Source organism: Camelus dromedarius, chromosome 34, assembly GCF_036321535.1.
Source record: "Camelus dromedarius isolate mCamDro1 chromosome 34, mCamDro1.pat, whole genome shotgun sequence".
Classification (NCBI taxonomy): Eukaryota; Metazoa; Chordata; class Mammalia; order Artiodactyla; family Camelidae; genus Camelus; species Camelus dromedarius.
In genome coordinates this window covers 5,652,883-5,666,976 of record NC_087469.1, presented here as the reverse complement: position 1 = coordinate 5,666,976, position 14,094 = coordinate 5,652,883, and positions in this window count along the sequence as shown.

The window sequence follows — 14,094 nt, the reverse complement described above, 5'->3', positions numbered from 1 at the left end:
GGGTGAGTGTCTTTAATAACATGGGAGCTTTGACAAAAGAGACCATCACGTTCTCCTGTCTTCTGTCCCATCCTTTTTGACATTTACGATCCTCACAGAGGACTCGCTCACTATCCTGTTCTTCATAACACTATCTACTAATTTCTCAGCATTCTTAGGACTCCTAGGTCTTTCTTTCAGTATAAATTTTTTGGCACTTTTTGCTATTTCAACTAAATTCTATTTTATTGGTTGGGTTTTTTTTTCCCGGCCTCTCAAGTTCCTGTTTCAGTACCAAACGACAAAGGTTTTGAATTGCCAGTGGCTCTTTGGCATGTATGTGCTTTGAGATGCTAACTGTGGGCTTTGCGGCCTAATCCTTTATTTGGTGGATGTGGGTGAGCCTTCAGCTCAACTTTCTGTCTTAACTCTTTGCAGCCATCGGAGGTGTATATTATATTAAAGTTACTCTCTGTAGGACGCTGGATTGTATCTCTTCATACTGAAATACGATTTCCTCTTGTGTGAAGAGGGTAGAGAGTGTGATCTTTCTGTGCCTGGGAAGAGGTGCTGTCTGGAGGAAGTTTGCAGTAAAGTGATTCTGCTTCCCTAGGCTTCAACCCCCGCAAACCCTGACCCACAGAGAACAAAGTGTTTTGCTTCCTGCTGGAAGTGTTCTGCCCTCGCTTTCTTGTTCTTAGGGCTCAGCCCCTGGACATTCTGCTTGCTTAGTTTTTCTTTTACCTTTTTAGGGGTCATAGAATGAATCAGAAAGAAGGCTGGTTTCTTTTTATAACAGAACTCAGCTGTGTTAATGACAAGCTGTTTGTCTGTACTCAACATATCTTACTCTGAGAACGCATGGAAAAAAGTATCGCCCCGACCAACTTTAGTTTTTTGTGAACAAAGGTTGTCTTTGTTGAGAGGATGAAGGGACCATTTTCACAGGTGAAGAAAATGTTTTTGAAAATTCCCACCATCTCCAGTAGCATTCTGTTTTCAGCAATTGTGAGGCTGGGGAACTGAGGACAGAACTGAAGTAAACGCATTGCAGGACGGCTACACAGCTTGCTTTTGTTCAGAGCAACTATTCCTGTTGCTTGACAAGTACAGCCATTTGGGGGCAGGGTCTCTTGTAACTGCAAAGCGTGCGCCTCACTCCTTCCCTCCCCCCATTAGCACAGAAAACTGCGTCACGGTTCTTCTGAGGCTGTGTAGACGGCCACCCCCGGAACAACCTCCTCTAATGGGCAGTTTGTGTATCAGTGCACAGAGCGGTCAGACTCCGTCCGCTCCCCTGGCCAGGGCAGTTGCTAGCTCATGATTAAGTTAGGGATGAGCCATCCGACTGAGCGGCCTGGGAGCTGGATCTGGCAGCTCCCCCGGGGACCTTGAAGGTACCTGCCCTGATAGAGGGCCCGAGTGGAGTGGGAGTGGAACCTTCTCTAGAAGGAGGATGTGGATTATGGGAGGAAAGGACGTTGACTCATTCAGCGGACCTGAAGGCTGCCCAGAAGACACCGCTTCCTGGATAACAACCATGACTATGCAGCTGACTGGGAAATGAAATTCAAGAATAGTTCTCTCAAATTTTAGTAAAAAGGCAAGTTTTTGTTAAAAAGGTAAGTCTGCAAAGAACCTAAATCCCCAAGGTGACTAACAGTGGCTGCTGTGACAGCGTGGGTCCTGAACTGCCCTGTTCCGTGGTCAGCTTTGCCCTGGATTTCTCTCTGGGATGCAGATCCTCCAGATGGCACTCTTCCCTCAGGCCTGGGAGCATCACAGGCATCCAGGCCCGATGGCTGGAAATGGAAGCCAGGGAGCCTGTCCTCTTCACCCTGGGCTTCTGCTCTGGCCTCAGCCAGCCCAGAAGGGTGACCCAGGCCCTGCACGCATCTGTGTTATAAACAGCAACATATCTCCAAACCGTCACTCGTGAATAGATCAAACTGTTTTCTTTGATTAATAGCAAGATAAAAGATTAAAAGATGCACTTAAAGCAACCCCTTCAGGGGGTTTCATTCTATTGTTTATCTGATTTCCCGAGATTATGTCTATCTTCTGGAAGTTCTGAGAGGTACTTACGCACACATCCCCTGGGGTGTTTTTGTCATAAGAAATCTGGCCCATAGGAGTAGTCTGCCCAAGCTCCACAGCTGGTTTGTGCAGTGGAGAAATGAGGGCATGTATAGGAGTGGCTTCTTAGCAGAGGGAGGTAGCTGTCAGCTCAGGAAGGGATAAGGCTATTGGAAATTGCCTCACATACAAAAAAGTCTTGGTACAAAGTAGTCTTTTTAAATTGGGTTTTGATGCTCACATTCTTCCTAATCACAGAACTGGCTTTGAAGACTGGTTTTGTGATAACTTCCTCCTAAAAATACGCATTTTGCTAAAGCCTAAAATTCCCTGAAAGTTACAAAGCTCCAATTTTCAGAAGTTTTTCAGTTATATGATTTAGACAGAAATTCCTCACTTTGTGATGAGGAGTTTGGTTAAGAATTTTGTGGGAGGTCATGTGATGTAACTGGAGATAGCCTTAGATGTCTCAAAACCTTGTTATGAAACGTCTGCCTCGAGTTTGGGGAGGAGGGCAATAATTTTGACGAGCTATGTATAAGTTCTTCACTCCTCCTCAGGAATCAGGTGCCCCAGATTTCTTGAGAGGGTGGGGTGGGAGTGGATGGGTCTCAGCTACTCTAGCTACTGAAGAAGACTCTAGTCCCAAGGCCAGAGGCACCTACTCCCTCCCTTGTCTCAGCCTTATAAGTGGTTCTAAAACTTCCTACATTGATTCTGCATTGCTCTAGTCACCGAACACTCCTCCCCCCAAAACACCCCAAATCCCCTGTTTCTCTGGCGATTTAAATTCTAGTGATAAAGACAGATATATAATCAACATAAAATAAGTAAATTAGATAGTATGTTTGAAGGTTGTAAGTGTGTGGAAAAAATTAACACAGGGTGATAAATCTGAACTCCTCTGTCTTGTTTCATCGGTACCCCTCCTCTCCCCGCCCTCCCCATTGCTCCCACAAATACACGGTCAATTATTGAAGCAAATGACGTATTATTTTCAACCCAGGGCTCATTCCTGTGAAAAGTCTGAATTTTGTGTCTTGTGGGGCTTTCTCTTTTTGCATCTTTCTTTCGGCCCTTGTCATCCCCCCTCTCCTCTGCCCGCAGGGGTTGTCTTCTAGCTGCCTGCCTTCTCCCCTTTCCCCCCAACCTCAGCTCTCTACTCAGGCTCACCCTGCATTCACCCCACTCCCATTCCCTGAACGCAGGGTGTTAAATCACAAATGCCTCAAGTGCAGTTGACGGCTGACCTGCCACCACTTCCCCTTTGTTTCCTTCTTCCCTCTGCCCAGCACTTGCTCCAGCCACCCTGACCCCATCATTTCTGAGTGTTCAAAAGGTGCCCAGAGAAGACTCCTCTTGCTGATTATTTCATCAGAGAGGAGACCTCCTATCCGCTTAGAACCAGATTCTCCCGGGTTCCTTTCCCAGAGACTCCCATTAGACATGGTGACCAAGCTCTAACTAGTGGGTCCTAGGGCTGGGTGTTGGCGGGAGTCTGCTACTGGCTTGGTTCAAGGCAGAGCAGCTAACTCCCTTCCCTAAGGTCTGTCTGGGTGCAGTGGCGTCAGGAGTGGAATTGGCTTCTATCTCCCATTCCCATTCTCTGACTTTAGAAATGCTGCCTTAAAAGAATACAAATTGTTTTCATGTGCATGACGGGCTCCATTTATGCTTGATTAATTACCATGTGGTAAAATACAAATTATGCACAACATTAAATGTGTCAGATTAACTGTTAGAAATTTCATTTAATTTCCATACTAAGCTCTCTTCCTAAATGCACAGTCTAAATAGTTTGCCGTATCTGTATCTACATTATTATTGCTTAAAACTAAAAAAAATAGGACTTCTTGCTCACCAGCTATTTAGTAGTCTTTTGTAGAATTAACTTTAATCACAGTTGTCTAAAGTAGCTGTAGGTCTTTTGCCCCTTTTTGGAAAACTGGGACACTTGCTTATTGCAAGGGCTATGTAACCTGGTTTTGTGATTACATCTGAAGGTTCTCTTAAGTCCCATGGGGTAGAATTCATCTGAGTCTAGAATTGTGAACTCATTTAAAACCCAGGTTTTCTTTCTCTATCTTTTCACCTATCTCAGGCTTCATTTTCCTCTCAAATATGTTGGTTCTAGCCTTTCCAGGTTGAAGATAATGCTCCTTGATAGGAACATGGAAGCAACGTAGAGTCTGAGTTGTTCGGTTTCCTTCGTGTCACTTTAAAAAATTAAACTCCACAGGTTTTAAAGATTAAATTTTTATCACAGATCTAAATGTTAACAGAACATCCTAAAAAAAGGTGTTTAACACTCAGTGTTTTCCTGATTATAAAGGTAACACACGCTCATGACAGACAGTCTGCAACATTCTGTGTGTCATTTTTTTCAGCATCACATTATCAGCTCCAAGTATAGCCCAACTCTTTTTCTTCCTTTTCTTTTACTGACCACACTCCCTCCCTGTCCCCTCAAATTCCTTGAAATAATATTTTTTCAAAACTTCAGCATATTCTGGGCTTTGATCTTCCCCACACTATTTTTTCATGTTTTTGTTATTGTTGTTTTGCTGAACTCATCGCTGGTTTTCATTTGCAGCCACACTCCTGCTTTTTATTGTATCATCCTATTGATTATATGGTCAGATTTTCAGTTTTGAACTACCCACCTCCTCTTTCATTCATAGTATGATGTCTTTCTTTTTATTTCTTACTTGATTTATTAAACTATAGTTGATTAACAACATTGTGTTAGTTTCAGGTGCACAGCTTCAGATTCTTTTCCATTACAGGTTATTACAAGATATTGGATATAGTTCCATGTGTTTTACAGTAAATCCTTGTTGTTTATCTATCTTACATATAATGGTGTGTATCTATTAATTCCAAACTCCTAATTTATCCCTCCCTTCCCCTTCCCCCTTTGGTAACCGTAAGTTTGTTTTCTATGTCTGTGAGAATGTTTTGTAAATAAGTGGATTTGTACTATTTTTTTAGATTCCACATGTTAGTGATATATGATATCTTTCTCTTAAAGTCTATGGACATGAGATTATTTCTGGCACTTTTCTGTGCTCTTTGAGATACGCTTTCCTGTGCCTAGGTCAAATCATTTCTTTCTCACCTACAATGAAATTTGCAGCTGTCTCCTAACTGATGTTTTGGGTAAAAAGTTCCCCTCTTTGCTTCTTTGGCTTTCTGAAAAGCAATTATTAACAAGACAATTAAAACACACACTGGACATTCTGGTTTTTAGCAGAGTGGGATCTCTAGCGGACTGATGGAAAGCTGAAACCCCCTGTATCCCTGTGTCAACATCTTGTTCATTTGGAAAACGTATCGGCCCCCTCTTGCGTCCGGCTGGGTGGTGCTGCAGTACGTGCACACGGCAGATTTATTTCTAATTTTCTGTTTCTCTTTACCCCAAATGCCTGGTTGTTTAATGTTCATTTTATTAACCTATGAGAATTTAACTTGGGGTTCCCCGAGAACTCAATACAATCAACTTTCTGGTTTTTGTCTTTTGCTAATTTCTACCAGCAAAGCAATAGGAAAGAAAGTGTAGTTTCAGTTAGAGGAGGACACGGACCCATATGACAGCTAATTTTTTTTTTTATAGAGTCACGCTCTCATTAAGAAAGTAATATTATTATTCCATGAAACAAAGACATAAAAACCTTTTTTATTTGTCTCCTTGGAGTTTGCTTCACAGTAGAAGGAAAGGGTCCTGAGAAGCCTCTCATCTCAGCTCTCTGTTTTTTTGTTTTGCTTTTCTTGGGAAAGGTTAGGAGGAGTTGTGGTGAGTATGTGGGGATGAGGAGGGAAGGGAAGGAAGAGCAGAAGTGACCTAGTTCTGGCCCCTTGGCAGACCTTCGCAGCGGCCAGCCGGTCTGCCCAGACTTGGGTAAGAGGAAGGTGGGGTGGCGGGCGCAGGGGTGACGTGCCAGCACGGGCTGTGAAGTCACACTGACCTGGGTTTCACACCCAAGTCCATATTTACTTGGTTGTGAGACCTTGGCCAAGTTATTTATTCTCTCTCCAGCTCAGAACCTTCATTTGTAAAATGGGGGTAGTAAGATGACTGCCCTCGTGGGGCCGCTAAGAAGATTCAAAGAGATAATCTGTGTCAAACGCACAGCAGAGTGCCCGACACAGTGATCACAGACACGTTAGCTCTAGTGTTTCGCATTTTGAGCTCAAGCACTCAGTTTAGCGTTTAATTATGGAGGCAGTTCTCCAACCAAATAGGAACTCTTTGAGGGCAGGAATGGTGTCTAATGCTTTTCTTGATATGGAGCTGGGCAGAAAAAGCTTAATAAAAAACCATGAATGATTTGAGGTCAGCCCCACACGATGTGGCAACATGGCCCAAATAAAGAGAAAAACGGGGCACCTTTGTGGTGTGAGCTGAAGTGTCCTTGGAAGTAGAGGGAAGTGGTCAGGAGACCTCCAACATGGGAAGGACTTGATTTTGGGTCCAGCAGCGCTCTTGCCCTTGGCCGTGTGTGGATATTTGTATTTATGTATATGTATCAAAGCCTGTTTGTTTCGAATTTGGACCACCTGGAGGCACAAGTTACCTCCAGTTCTTGTTACCAGGACTCTTCAGCACTAACTGAAGCCTGACAGTGTCCCTGAAACACTGCCTAATTCTGCAAGGCTTCCAAACCAGTAAAGAACCAGCCAGCCCAGTGCACTTGGAATTTAGAATATTTGATTTACATTCTAATTCTTTAGAAGTCAGTCTTCAGCTTTGATAGAGTGATTTTTAAGTAGAATAGACAGGTAACCAAAACAGCCAATTTCCCAAGGAATCTAGAGCTTTATTATGTGTCCTTATTAGTCCTGTCACTGGAAGTGGTTTCCATTTGGTTTTATTATAATGCTTATTATTTAGGAGTGGAGGTGGGAGGGTTTAAGTAACAAGTATTTTTTTTTTTAAGCCAGGCAACAAAAAAGGGCAAATAAAGGTATATATATATTTTTTCTCAAAGTCTATATAGGGCTCTCTCTAGGAGTGAGCTGGAGAGTGAAGTGGCAGGAGGAAGGCCCTGGGCGCTGCTAAATGAACTCTCTCCTCCTGGCCCAAGTCCGGCAGGAGAAATGAAGGCGGGGGCCTTCTGCGCATAAAGCTGAGGTCTCCAGACAGATAGGGAGAGAGAGCAAGTGTGTGATAAATCTGATGGGGCAGAAAGAACTGAGAGGGGAAGCATTCGTCATAATGTTCACAGAGCCGCACAGAGGGCGTGCTGCTATCCGGCCGTGGTGCACTTTGTAGTTGTTTTACAAAAGCGCCTCGTACCCATTCTCATCACTGTTTGGTAGGTGGTCAGAATTTATGCTGGTGACTGTGCCTTGTTGCTGAGGGGCCATGTGCAACCTGGATCTGTATAAGCCAAAGACTATACTTTTAATCCTAAGAACACTCCTTTGACGAAGCTGTTACTATCCCGATTTTACAGATGAGGAATCAAGGCATAGAGAGGTTGAGTGCCTTGCCCAAGGACACACAGCGGGTAATACAAAGTCAGGGTTGCAGCCCAGGTTGGTTTGATTCCTGAGCTAGTGCTCTTTTCATGTGTTCTCAGGACAAATTCTTCTCACCCAGGGGTCTTTCTGGCTCTTGTGTGTCTCCAGATGTATTAGCTGGCGAGGGCTGCTGAAACAGAGCACCAGAAGTTAGGGCGCTCGAACAGCAGAAGTGCGTCACCCCAGTTCTGGAGGCTAGAAGTCCAAAATCAAGGTGTTGGCAGAGCTGGTGCCTTTCGAGGGCTGTGAGGGAAGGACCTGTTCTGGGTCTCCGTCCTTGGCCATCTCTCTGTGTCTCTTCATCTTGTCTTCCCTCTGTGTGTGTCTCTCTGTCCACATTTCCCCCCTTTTCAAGGATAATCCAGTCACACTGGATCAGGTCCCATCCTAATGACCTCATTTTAACTTGGTTACCTCTGCAAAGACACTATCTCCAAATAAGGTCACATTCTGAGGCATTGGAGTTAGGATTTTAACATATGACTTTTGGGGCGCAGGGGTGGGGATGGGAGGCGGCATTTAATTCAACCCGTAACATCAGATAAATAAGTCTCCTACAGGTCACACTCCCGCAGCTGTTCTTTACATGCCTTGTTCGCTTTTCCTGCTTCCTCTTACCGTCTTCGACCCTTCTGTTCAATCTGTTAACCAACAGCCATGGACACAGACACCTTCAAGTAGGCCTGCTCGCTGGAGTGAGCTGCAGGTCAATAAGGCATTCAGTGGGCTCTAATTTAATTAGCCAGCTCACTGGGACAGCTGCTTCCTAACTGTGGTTCACAGAGTGGCCGAGACCGGAGGGGAGGCTGACAGCTCACTGCTGGCTCCTGGCATCCCTGAGGCAGCCCCAGGCCCAGGAAGTTTGCACCTGTTCCAGCAGGAAAAGAGAGGGAAGCTGAACTGGCATTTGGAGTTTCCTTCTCTGGATGTGCCTTTTAACATTAAATGGGAACCACTTAAAAGCCAAGGCCCTGCAGTTTCACCCGCCTCTTTCCTCATCTTGTCACATAGCAAGTCAGTTCTCTCCCCTAATTTAAAAGGTTCCTGAAAATCCCCTTCAACTGGATTTGTCAGTTGCATGCACCCCACCTGTCCAAGCTGCCCTGGTTCCTCAAGCCCCTCCCTCTCTCTCCCACCTAAACCCCAGCCCTAGACCCCGCCTCTCACTCCAAGGGCACGGATGCTGTCAGTCTGTCTCTGGTCTCCCCAGGTCTGTGGTGGGGGCAGCCGTGGAGATGGGGAGAGAGCTCCGGATTTAAAGTCAGAAGACGGGGATTTTCCTTTTCCCCCGGTCACCTGGCCCACCAGTGTGAACTTGGGCAAACTATTTATCTCCTCTGCTCTCTGTGTGGTCACCGATCAGATGGAGACAGAAACCCCGACTAGCTTACCTCTCAGGATGGTCACAGAAACAGAATAAACTTCAGAGGAGCTGTCCCCACACAAGATGGTGTGAAAAGGAAGAAAACTCTAATTTTGCTTGTGTTGTATTCAGCGGACGACAGCACTCCTGGGGCCATTTTGCTGTCTCCGTTCCACACGTGCATCTGGGTTGGACTGCTGATTCCAAGAGAGCAGAGAACTTGGCCCCGTGCCCACCCTCCCTGTATGCAATCAGGCATTGATGAGCTTTGGATAATTGATGAAGGCCATTCTTGGAGAAGAAACAAAGATCAGTGGTGACAAAGTAGATATCAAAGAAAGCTGCACATGGAGAGAGTGACTTATTTTCTCTGTGACAGGGTTTTACAGTCGTGTCAGTCATTAAACATCGATCTAAACTGTTGGACAGCGCTCGCTGACCTGGAGCAGATGTTTGGGAAAGTACTTATGATCAACCACAGGACTGAAACTTTTTGCTACTCCTTCGCGTCTTCACCAAAGCAGATGAAAAATGCCCTTTGTGTCCAAGAGTGACACCACTGACTCGCCCTGTGGGGAATTCTTCTCACACTCTGTAGTCGACTGAGTATCTCATAAGTTTCAGTCTTCAGCTATAAATTCGAAAGACTCCCAAAGTAAATGGCTTTCAGACAAAGTTAAAAAGAAAAGTGGTTGCTTAACAAAATAAGCAATTTGGGGAGGTCACTTTTATTTATAGTATGTAAATCAGAAACTTGTTATTTTATGTCTGAACTTGAGAAGTCATCCAGAAACAATGGGTGGTTCTCTATAGGCTTAGAAATCATTTCCTAGAATACTTGAACTGAATATTTGAACAAGGGTGGCCTTGTTTCCTTTTCCCCCTGGGAATGCAGTCTCTCCCGTCCCTCCCACTCTTCCCGGCTGCCTCAGTGGCGGATGCGGGCAGAGGTCCCGGCAGGAACAGATGGGGCTAGGATGTGCTGGCTCCTGGGCAAGGGGCTAGGAATAACTACATTTATACAAAAAGAGAAGCCGCTAGTTCCGGGTTTGCGGGATTAGAGAAGGAGGTTTGTGGTGGGGTGGCAGTTGAGCTGTATCTTGAAGCATCAGCAGTTTTCTAGTTAGGAAAATGTGAGGGAAGCACACAGCCTGAGCAGCAGCTTGGGGGTGGGAGTGGAGGCCTATTTGAGGAATATTGTAGGACCTTGATTGTACTTGGAATATGGCGTCCAGGGAAGGAAGGATGCAATGAAACATGAGGCCAGAAAGATTAGCTTGAGATTGGATCATAAAAGGCACTGAACAATTAGCCTGAAGAATTTGAATTTGATCCTACGGGCGATGGGGAGTCAGCGGAGGCTTCTATGAGAAGTAGAGGGGCCTGGGCTGACCTTTGTTTAGGAAGGAAACCTGGTAGCCCTGTGGAGGATGGAGGGGGAAAGAAGGGAGGCAGAGAGATTGCTCAAAAGGCACGGGATGGGAGGAGTCTGAACTACGGCAGCAGCGGAGCGGAACTTCCCTGCCTGGGCAGGGTGATGGAGGGGAGGAAAGGAAACTGGCAACCACTCGTGTCGATGGATTGATTCAACAAAACTTTACTGAGCACTTACCACGTACCAGACCCTGTGTGCAGCTGAAAGGACAAAGATGAAGAGGGGAGGGTCTCCTCTGTGAGACCTTACCACCAACTAGTCCTCACCGTGTCACACATGTGTGTGACACGTGTGTGTGTGGCACGTGTGCTGTTACAGGGAGCTGTCGAGTGAGGGGACTGCCGGGGCTGCTGGGAAGGTAGAGGCACATTTAACCTGGGTCTTAAAGATGGTAGCAAGCTGATCACGTCCCCGGGCTGCTTTTTAAAAATGATTGCCGTTGCTCTGAGGAAAAGTACCCATCTTTACCTCGGCTCTGAAGCTTCTGCCTAATCTGGCCCAACCATCGCTCCGGCCCCTGCTCCTCTCATCTTCTCTTCACTCTTCCTCTCCAGCGTCTTCCAGTCCCTTGGGAGTACCCCTACTCTCTCCTGCCACCAGGAATCTGCGTGTTGCCTTTGCTTGGAGCATTCTCGCCTCTCCCAGATCCCTGCTGAATCGCCCCTTCCTTGGAGAAGTCTTTACTGAGTCTTCAGACTCAGCTGTATGTCTGTTACCTGCTCTCATCAGTCCCCTGGGCCCCTCACAGCATGTCTGCAGAGCTATAAATGTGCACCTTCCGTGCTCCTTTGATTCATGTGTGTCTCCTCCCACTAACCGGTAAGCTCTTTAGGGCGGGGAGTGTGTCTCGTTGTGCTCAGCGTTGTCTCTTTTGGGGTTTGCACAGTGCCTGGCACAGAGTACATCCTCAATAAATCTAATTGGCTGACTGATGGGCTGAAATAATTAGTAAAAGGGGGAAAGGCATTTCAGGAATAGGGAATAGCATGAACTTGGGTGCTGGGGTTAGTCTAGGAACAACTAGTGAGTGGCTTAGGGGAGGAGGGTTAAAGGGAGGAAAAAAGATGAGGCCAGAAAAGTACGTTGAGCAAACTTGGAAAGAACCGTCTGTGCCTTGCTAAGGACGCCCTGGGTGCAAGCTAGATGCTCCCCTCACACCCATCACACCCTGTTTTTCCCCCATCAGATGCTGCGCTCTAATTGCTGGCGTGACCGAGCTAGACTATAGGCTCCTTGAGAGAGGAGGTCTGCCTGATTGTTCATTAATGTAACTCCAGAATCTAGAACAGGGCCTGGCCCTTGGTAGGAACCAACAAACACTTGCTGAATGAATGAATGAATGCGTAAATGAATGAATGCTTTTATCATGGGAGCTCTGGGGAGCCATGGAAGGGTTTTAATCTATTTAGATTTGCTCTGGGAAATGTCCCTTTGACAGCACAGTACCAAAAAGAGGGGTCCATGCTCACTTGTTTTATCCTTCCGTATTGGTAGCTGAGCGTCTGGGTTTGCTTAAAAGGAATAAGGGTGCAGACTGATTAGAATGGAAGAGATTGGAAGCAGGAGATCGATGGGGTGGTTGTTACAGTAATTCTAGGGGAGATGCTGGTGGATGGTCAGGGTGGTGGCTGCAAGGGTTGGAAGAGGGGGCAGATTTAATGGAAGAGGGGTCAGATGACCAATCGGAATGACTGATGGAAGGTGAGAAGTTGGGAGCAGGCAAAGATGACCCCAAGATAGCCTGTGGGGTCTTGCTGGGGAAAGAGGAGAGCAGTGAAGGGGGAAGACTGAGTTGGAGTCCCCTCCAGACCCTTCAGGACCCCCCTGAGGGGCTGCCCTCCACACTGGTCCCCATTCTAGACTTTGGTCAGAGTAACAAGACAGAAGAGAGTGCTCTGACACAATATGCTAATGAGTAAGCAGCTGATCATCATATGAGACCACATAAATTTCTTTTCCTTCCTTCTATTCCTTTATCCATTTCTTTGTATTCAAAGCAAGCAGCATGGCAGCAGATGCTTGGGGTTTCTTCCCTGCCTATCGATATACAGTACTGTTTGGAATAAGTTAATTGGATCTAGCATTTTCCCAGTTCTCACTCATTAAAGCCTCTCTCATTAGACATAGGAGTCATTCATTTCTTCATCGAGAAAACCACACTCCAGAGGGCTGGATGGAAAGGGTTTGAGGTTGGGCTTCACTAGGCTGTGGGCTGCCAGTAGAATGTCTGGTGGCTTGAACTAACCTCACTGAGATGATCCAAACCCAACTTGAAGGAGGTGGGGGCTGTTTGAGGGGATCTGGAGATGCTGTAGATGCAGGTGGACCACGCCACAGAGAGGAACTGGATGAGGGTGGGGGATGTGTTGCTGATAGATGAAACTGAAGAGGGGAACAGGATGGAACTGAGAGGGAAGCACAGAGCTGTCCAGAATTTCCAGCCTGCATCTTATGCCACACATGCTTTCATCACCTCCACCTGGAGCACCAACATTTCCCCCTCCAGAGGATAAAGAGGGAGTGATTATGGCGGCTGGCTAAGTAAGTCTGAAATCCGTAGGGGAGGCAGTCAGGAAGAGATGATCCCGTGCGAGCTTAAATCCACAAACAAGAGCTGAAGCTGTCATCCACTGGCAAACACAAAGGGGAGGTGATGATCAGGACAGAACTCCATAGGCACCAGACAGAGGTATGGTCCACAGGTGGAGTTTCTTCTCTCCAGAGCTGCCTGTTCAGCCATTAATACATGGCTTGTAGGGTGTGCATGGAAATGGGGGAGACCCTGGTCTGGATGGCAGGAAACCTGGGCTTGGATGGCCTCCAGTGTCCTGTGGCAAATTCACCTTTCAGAGCCTCAGTTTTCTTGTCTGATAGGAGAGATGGTAGAGTCAATGATCTCTTTAAAAAAAATTTCCAAGTCTGAGAATTCTATATAACTTGCACTTGGGTATTTCCATTTGGGGGTGGAGGAGAAAGAACAGCGTTATCTGTCTGGAGGAGCCAGGGCCCAGCTGAAGGACAGTCGCAAAAGGCTCTTACTGTTTTCGAAGGAGAAGAGAAAGCCAGGATTTCAAGGCTCGTGAATCGAGGCTCATCCACAGAGGTGTCCTAGGGAGTCAGGGAGTTGTTGGTGGCGAGGGGGCTGGGGAGCAGGGCCAGGACTAGGATGAGGCTACATCTGAATCACCAGGGTTAAAATACGGAGGGGTGATGTTTCAGTTGGTTTCACATAGGGCACCCCCTGGGGCGCACAGTTTAAGAAGGCATCCCTTTTCTCCACATCCTCGCCAACACTTGTTCTCTCTTGTCTTTTTGATGACTGCCATTCTAACAGGTGTAAGGTGACATCCTACCGTGCTTTTGATTTGCATTTCCCTGATGATTAGTGATATTGAACATCTTTTTAAGTACCTGTTGGCCATCTGTATGTCTTTGGAAAAATGTCTGTTCAGTCCTCTGCTCATTTTAAAATCAGATTTTTTTTTCAGTTGAGTTGTATAAGTTCTTTATATATTTTGCATATTAACCCCTTATCAAATTAATGATTTGCAAACATTTTCTCCCATATGTTCCATGTGTTGCCTTTTCATTTTATTGATGATTTCTTTTGCTGTGCAAAACTTTTTAATTTTATGTAGTCCCACTTGTTTATTTTGCTTTTGGTGTCAAATCCAAAAAATCATTGCCAAGGCCAGTGTCAAGGAGCTCACTCCCTATG